This window comes from Equus przewalskii, chromosome 27, assembly GCF_037783145.1.
Source record: "Equus przewalskii isolate Varuska chromosome 27, EquPr2, whole genome shotgun sequence".
Taxonomy (NCBI): Eukaryota; Metazoa; Chordata; class Mammalia; order Perissodactyla; family Equidae; genus Equus; species Equus przewalskii.
Window position 1 is genome coordinate 3782485 of NC_091857.1, and position 8674 is coordinate 3791158.

The following is an 8674-nucleotide window of genomic DNA, read 5'->3' on the forward strand; positions in this document are numbered from 1 at the left end:
ATATCAGCGATTATAAACGTTTTTATTATTATGAACACATTAAAAGCTGGAAAGTCTTATCAATTTTTCTCCAGCTGTATTTGTCCAGGACAAACGTCAGCTTGATTAATGTACTGAACATCTATTGTAATTTATTGCACAGCTCTGAAGACTAGAGCTGAGTAAGCTGACAAATTAGGAATAAAGTTTCACGAGAAGACTATTAGTACAAATTATACTGGTACCAGTCACTGCACATCAATGTTTTAAGAAAGAAAATAGTTAAACTTTTTTTGGATAAAGTCTGAAAAACTGTTTTATATCGTGATGGGCTGAAGACTATTCCTGCTTTGAAACAGAAATAACAATGACAGCTCACTAGTGTTATTAGCCAAAGAACCTACTCCTGGAATCCAACCTAAGTTGCATATTTTACTCATGTATACACAGCTAAGGTTTGCAACTGATTTCTAACTCATTATCCTGGAACCTGCATGTACTCACACAGTTCTTCAGAATCGTGCTCCCTTTCTGAATTTGCCTAAAGTATAAAATCTTATATATGAATACAAAAATAAGAAAATCGCAAACTTTATCCTGAGAAACAATTCAGATTATTTCAGTGATTTACAGAACTATAGAAGATTCATTTTGGAAGAAAGCTTAGAAGTATTGCATTTCAGTGGATTATACATTTTTTCCCTGCAATTTCTTGCTTCAAAGGAAACTGTGACAGGAAGCCGAAACTTTAAGACACTAAATGAAATTATTACGGTAGAAGTAGAGTGAGAAAGTTTGTCCTCCTTCCTCCTTCCTTGTCTCGTTCTCTCTCTCAGTACGGTTTTTTATTATTTATTTATTTTTTAAAATTTTTTTTGGTGAGGAAGATTGGCCTGAGCTAACATCTGTTGCCAATCTTCCTCTTTTTTTTTCCCTCAAAGTCCCAGTACTGGGACTATACCACACCATATATAGATACTGGGACTATAGGATACTGTATATATAGTTGTATATCCTAGTTGTAAGTGGTTCTAGCTCTTCTGCGTGTGACACTGCTACAGCATGGCCTGATGAGCTGTGTGTACGTGCGTGCCCAGGATCCAAACTGATGAACTCCAGGCCACCGAAGTGGATCACGTGAACTTCACTGCTCAGCCATGGGCCCAACCCTGGTTTTCAATTTTTTAAGTTTTTATTATTTGCTTATTTTACTTTTGTCTTTTTAAATTCTGTTTTTAGAAGGGGAAAGAATTTTTTTCATTTTCTTAATAGAGGTAACATTGTTTTGTAACATTCTATAAATTTCAGGTGTACATCATATCTTGATTCCTGTGTAGATTACATCATGTTCACCACCCAAAGACTCATTACCATCCATCACCACACACATGTGCCCCGTCAGCATGGTTTTTAAAATACAGAATTCTAGTTCAACAGAAGAGATACTTGACAATGGGAAACCAACTCTTTGTGCTTGCTCAATAACAACATTTTTAAATAATTTTGTCATGTTCAAAACAACTCAGAGTTCCTCTCTCCTTTTCTTTCTTTTCCTTTTTTTTTTTTTTTAACACTATATGCCCATCTTTGAAGAATGAGAACATTGGATTCCAAATAGGGTGTCCTCATTAGGTTAAGTTAAGTCTGGCCTTTGCACTGTGCTAGAACTCATAGGAATTTTATGACCTATTGTTAGAGATTCTATATCTCAAGGCAGTGTGGCAAATACTGCCTTTGTCTGTCCGTATATATTCTCTCTTCTTTCCTGCTCACAGAAGCCCATTACTACTATTGTGTCCATCCTCTGCAAGGCCATGAGCTCAAGAATGGTGATCCTATTTCCAGCGCCAGGGATGAATCATGATTGGTTCAGTCCAATTATCTTGGTCTTGTTCCTTTCAGCAGTGGATATTTTATATATTGTCATGTGACCAAGTCCTGGTCAACGCAACCTGAGAAAAACTCCACTGATAAACTTTTATGGGAAATTTTTTTTATTATAAGAGACATGTACAGGAGCATAGTCTGTCTTCTTTTCTGAATAATGTTATGTCCACATGTGATTCTGGAGCTGCTGCAGCCATTTTGTCACCATGAAGAGAGACATACTGTAAAAGAGAGAAATGTTGTGTTTATTTCATGTCCTTGTAAGTAACAGAAATAGAGGCTTAAACAAATTTAAAGTTTTACTTTTCTCAGTCAACAAAAAGTCTGAAAGTTGGTGTTTGCTGGCTTTGGGGTAGCAGCTACAAAGATATTAAGAAAAAGATTTCTTGAATTACCCTGGCCTTTCCCTATAAGTACAGGATGGCTGTACAGTCCCAGCCAACATGTCTATGCCACAACAGTCAAAAGAGGAAAGAGGATGAAGAGGAGGCACGGTGACTGCATGAGAAGACAGAGCATTTTTCCACAGGAGCACTGTTCCTGGGAACAGGGTCTGGGGAAGGGAATTTTGTCTTTCCAGCATCTATAATGGAAGAAAGCAAGGAATGGTGCTTGAGATGGATGCTGAGTGAGCTCTCTGCTCCATCTGCCATACTCACCTATGGAAGACACCGGGAAAGACAGAAAAACCTGGACTCTTGATTATGTTATTGGTCCACTGAACAAACCAACACAGGACAGTAGTTTCCAGGCTTCGTATTATATGAGAAAATGAAGGTCTTTACTATTTAAAATATTTGTACTTTGGAATTGTTTTGTTTTCACTTGAAAATATCTTAATTAACAGTCACATAAACATCATCCGAAATGAATCCTAAAGTCATATGTCAATAAAGGTCAAAATGATGAAATTTTTTTTAACTCAGAAGGAATAAACTAAATAGACCTAAAAGTTTTGTGTCGTAATTTTCAACACTTTGTCTTGTTCTTAACTTTTAGGGAAACTGATTAGTCATTGGTGCACAGCCAGCCCTCGCAGACTTTATTTAACGCCTGTCTTCTACCATTCGAACATAGTCCTCCTGAGAGCATTTACCTTTTCTGCTTTGTTCTTTGCTGTGCAGACAATGTCTTTCATACGGTACCTACTAAATCAATGTCTCTTGAAAAAAATAAGTACTTTTTTCCACTTAGTTGGATTTTTGGCAAATGTGCTTAAAAAACAATTCAAGACTTTCTCAATTAAGACAGCCTTTACTATCATGATTTCTACTACTTCGGAGGTCAGTGGTGTGGAAAAAAAGAAAAAAACTTGTTTGCAGATGTTGAGTAGTTGAGGTGTTTCATGAAATTAATTTTGTTTAAATAAATATGCTCTGAATAATTTAATCTTTACATGAAGGAAAAGGAGTCATCCTCTTTCTTTTATATTTGTCATTGATCTAGGAGTTAATGAGATCTTCAGATCAATGTTCTCTGCATTTATAAACGGAGGTCACAGAATCTCAGGTAGGTCATTTAATCCAATCTCTTTCTCTTAATCAACTTCTTATTAATTCAGAGAGACTGCATATACAAACAGACAATGGTCAGATCACATAAAAATATAACTCTGACGCACAGGCTGCAGCAGCCTGCCCAGGTAATGACCTCCTTATCTGCAGTAAACAACTGGAAGCCGGCCTGCTCAGAGCTGTCTATAGTGACACTGCAGGAAGCTAAACAAGCACTTCTGGAACAACTGGCCCAGAGTAGGCAGGACTTGATTAATAACTGACAGCTTCCCCAACTTTTGTCCCTGCTTCCAATTTAGGACCAACCCGAGAAAGCCAAATATGCAGCTCAAACCAATCACATAGGATGCCCGCTTCCAGTTAGTCCACCTACAGCTTCACCAGGAAGACAGCCTCCAATCAGGGCTCACCCAGAGCCTCCCTTCTCACTATAAAGCTTTCCCACTCTGACTGCTCTTGAGTCTCTGCCAAATGCACATAATCCTGGCTGACTGCTTTGCTACGGCAAGCTCAGAATGAATAGCCTTTGCATTTCTCATTTGATTTTTTTTGTTTATTTCTACAACATACATTGTCAAATATACTTCAGCAAACCAAATTTCCATGAAAATACATAGAGTCTGTGTTGGATTTCCTTAAAAAAAATTCATAACATGATTCAATAAAGATGATCATTAGAAAGTGATGCATAGACCAGATTGGCGAAAGGAGCGTTAGTTTAATTAAAAAATAAAAGTCATCTTTATAGGATCTCCTGATCTATTTTAAATATATTTATGTATTAGAAAATAGATCACTTTAATATCTTCCTGAAGTAATGTTTTAAATATATATATAACCAAATAGATTTAGGGTCAATACCAATTAATCAATCTGAAGCATTCTGAATCACCTTTCAAAAACTACTTACCTCAAATTTCAATGTATGAAGGAACTTATGAAACATTTTTTGATGGCTTGGTCTCCGAACACAATAGAAGAAATATAGCTGTCATTCTAGATTGTTTCACTGGCTTATAGGAATTAACGTTTCTTAAAAAGAAAATATGGACACCCTTGTGTCAAATTTGAAAAGTCTCAGATATAATCTCCCTCTCATTGTTCTTCACGTTTAAATATAAATACACAGAACATGACAAAATTAAAGTATCATGAATGATTAAACCTATTTTTCCAGGAGAATATTCCTAGATAAACTACAATTGCTCATTCTTGCTAATCTTTCAGTTGATGTTTTCTTTTAACATGTAAATTCCACGTAAAGATGTGACATTTAGTAAGGAAACAGTGATTTCATTTTTAATCATAATAGGAGCCATAATCATAAAATGATAGTAATAATATATCATCTTGATAATTTTTGAAGAAAAAATATAATTTTCAAAATCTGAATACAATTATGGGGACTTTGCTTCTCCGAAGATATTGTGATTGATTTTCCCTTCTCCTCAGGGTTTGTCTTAGATCACAGACGTTTCTTATTGCTGCCGGAAAAGCTTGGAAACAAAGATGTCACAATCTTTGATCCATGAAATAAGAATACAAGACATAAAAATCAGAAGAGGGCGTTTTAAGGGAGGATAATAAATCCAGTAAACCCCCAGGGGAGAACGCACAGACAGACACCTCTCCCTAAGTGGGACTGCAGAAGATTCCACTATTAGAGACACTTTCTTTGGACCATGAGGACATTTGGGTCAGATTGCTGAACAGCCCTAAGAGGGTCAAACTCTCCCACATTAAAACGATAGTATTTTAACAGCTTTAAAATAATTTGAGGAGTTGTTCAACGTGTATAAAGTTTCAGTTATGCAAGGTAAGTTCTAGAAATCTGCTGTACAACATTATGCTTCTAGTTAACAATACGGCACTGTACAGGTAAAACATTGTGAAGAAAGCAGATATGGTATCTGTTCCTATCACAATAAAAACAACTGGGACGTTAAGAAGCAGCTGCAGGCCAGAGCAGTCTTCCCGAATCCGCCTTTCACCGCCCCAGCTCACGTCCCGGGGAAGGCCACACGGCACGCAGCAGCACAACGGCCCAGGAAAGTGGAAGGCACCGATTTTCAAGCAGGAATTTTGCTCCCCCTCTATTTTCCCACGTGCTTCTTAAAGTATAATCCCAACACCTTTGAGAATAACTGGAACGAAACATTTCGCTCAGAGCAGAGGGAGGGCGGGCAAGCAGAAAGGAAGGACACCAGGCGACCCCGCACCGCGGCCAGAGAGAGCTTTCTCCGCGCCTGCGCGCCGGTCACTCGTAACACGCGGCCAGGGCTGCGCGCGGCCCGGCTCTGCGCGCCCCGGGAGGGCAGCAGCGTCCTCTGGGAAAGGTCAGCCTGCGGTGAATAATGAATACCCAGTTTCTCCTTAAAAAGTACACAACGTTTCAGTCGCAAAGTTCAGATCATGAAATAAACATACACTTAAATAATACAACAGACAGGGGTTAGAATAGCATTTTTTACCCCGATTTTAGATATTCTAGTACAGTGATACCTCCAAACACAGGAAATTCAAATAAGAAATAGGAAATATATTGCTGCTATTTTGAAAATGTAAATTTATGGCACTGATTTTAGACGAAATTTAGATTAGAAATATATATTGGAAGTTCTAAAAATAAGACTACACTAAATATATTGTCAGACGCTGGCATTTTATCATAAAAGTACACTTATACTATTTGTCCTTTTGAAAAATGCCCATATTCAAAGCTTCTTACTTAAATGCCTAGTTCATTCCTCTCTTGCAGCTCAGAGGCTTATTACTTACATAAATTTTTTTAAAAATAAAAATAGTAACAATGCTATATACAGGATTATAATCCTTCCATTTTATTTCAATAAATAAATTTAATCAATTGATTCCCTTGCAAAAGTAAACTAAATATATATATATTTGCAATTTATCTTGTTCCTTTACCACCTAAATTATTAACAAGGTATTATCATACAAGGTATAAAAATAGGCATGTAGGAGGAAAATCTCCAAAGAACTAATGCTTTTATACACTGATCTAGTATAGGTTAGTAAAATTAAAAGAGAGAAAAAGAGAGCAAGAAAGAGAGAAAAAAAGAAAGAAAAAAAAAACAAAAACAGCTGAAGTGTTTCTCCAGAGGTGCTGGAGGAGATGCCTAAGGAACTGGAAATGATGTTGGTAATGTAATGGTCTGTGTAACCTCATGAGCTGTCAAATCCTAGACTGCACAAGACTAATAGCTCTTTTATAAAGAGTTTCTTTTAGCGCTGCTCCCCAAACTCAAAGGCGCAGAACACTAGCTATTTAAGGGCAAAGTGATAAAGACTCACTTACTTAGGTTGATAAGCTTCCTCAGGAGTAGCATTTTGATTCTGAAACAAGTCACAGAACTCATTAGCAGAACCAATGGCAAAGATAATAGACTATGACTATCTTTAATTGTCCTTCTGTTGTGTTATGCATTTAAAGGCCACATTTGAAATGAAAGCTTTGTCGCTGATTTACTGGCAGGATTTGGGTTTTAAAGTAAGATAATCTCACACCTATAACAAGATCAGTTCTACATGAGACAGGAGCCCTGGATCACCTTCAGAAATCTTTGTTGACTGCATAAAATGCAAATGTTTTCAACTACCCATTTTGCAAAATAATAGTTAAAGTCTACCTATCATTTAATATTCAAAGATATTAAATTTATGTTTCATGAAATGTGAAATAAAATACTAGCTACAAACCTGGCACATACTTCAAATGGCATTCTAGAGTTTAAAGCATCAAAAGATTTTAAATAGACAGTACCATTGTATATTGCAGAGATGTTTAAGGCTGTCAGCATGATGCAGAGACGTATTTCAGCATCCTTGGAAGGGTGTATAAAGTTTAAATAGGTATATTCAATATGACAATATAATTTTATATTTAGAAATGTAAAATAAGGTACCATTATTTTTTAAAATACAAATTCTAGAAAGCAAGCTGATAAAGCTCTGCTACTTTGTACATTATTGATTCTCAAGGCAGGAGGGGTAATCTTGAATGTGGAATGTGTTTATGAGATGTTTGTTTTTAATGGAGTAGAGTTTAGATTTAAAAAGTTTGAGAACTCCCAGAAGAATGAAAACATGTAATAGAGACTGGCCTGGGGCCCAGGGACCTGGGTTGCTAGCCATGGTCCTGGATACCGCCCCAGGTGCTCCGGACGGTCCAACTGGAACTCGCATAGCTTGGAAGCCCTGTGGGGCTATCCCTTGCTTGCAGAATACTATAATTCATATGATAGATCCCATTTTGGTTTTAGTGGCCTCTGTTGTCAAATAAAGGGTTTGGGTTAATTATCCAATTATTTCAGATATGCTCTTAATTTAAAATAGTGTTTTGAGAATGTGGTAACTGAAATAATCCTAAATTTTGTCCATGTGGTTATTCTTAACACTATAAATTATGGTAGTTTCCCTCCCTCACTTATTCATGGTTTTGCTTTCTGTGGTTTCAGTTACCTGCGATCAACAATGATCTGAAATTATTAAATGGAAAATCCCAGAAATACATAATTTGTAAGTTTTAAATTGCAAGCCATTCTGAGAAGCATGATGAAATCTTACTCTATGCCACTCTATCTCGCCTGGGATGTGACGTCACAATGCCTATGTCATGCATGTCATATGTGATGAGATGAAGTATGCATTGCATCATCTTACGTCATTACAGGAAGAAGAAAGGTGAGTACATCACAGTAAGATATTTTAAGAAAGAGAGAGACCACATTCACATAAGTTTATTGCAGTATATTTTTATAATTGTTCTCTTTTATTGTTAGTTCTTGTTGTTAATCTGTTACTGTGCCTAATTTATAAATTAAACTTTATCATAGATATGTATGTATAGGAAAAAACATAGTATATATGGAGTTTGGTGCTATTTGCAGTATCAGGTACAACAGGGAGTCTTAGAACATAACCCTGGCAGATAAGAGGGGAACTACTATATGTATAATAGAACACTAAAATATCTGGAAAAATCAATGAGAAAGTGTTTACAGGGCCCAGCCCCCTGGCATAGTGGTTAAGTTCATGGGCTGTGGTTTGGTGGCCCAGGGTTCACAGGTTCAGATCTGGGGCGTGGACCTAGCACATCTCATGAAGCCATGCTGTGGCAGAGTCCAACATAAAATAGAGGAAGATGGGCACAGATGTTAGCTCAGGGCCAATCTTCCTCACACACAAAATTTTTTTAAAAAGGTGTTTAGAGTTCATCCTGTCTGTATAGAGAAATGTAATTAGAAGTGGGAGGGTTACAAAGATTCAGAAAC

At 36.8% G+C, this 8674-nt stretch overlaps 1 long non-coding RNA gene across 1 annotated transcript; it reads right to left on the reverse strand.

Moving 5' to 3' along the window:
* Window positions 1–1963: 1963 nt before the first annotated feature.
* Window positions 1964–5647, reverse strand: LOC139079955 (uncharacterized). The gene is made up of 3 exons (XR_011534010.1): window positions 5513–5647; window positions 4291–4412; window positions 1964–2087 (listed from the first exon to the last, which is right to left on the reverse strand). It is a non-coding gene; the product is annotated as an uncharacterized lncRNA (long non-coding RNA).
* Window positions 5648–8674: the final 3027 nt, after the last annotated feature.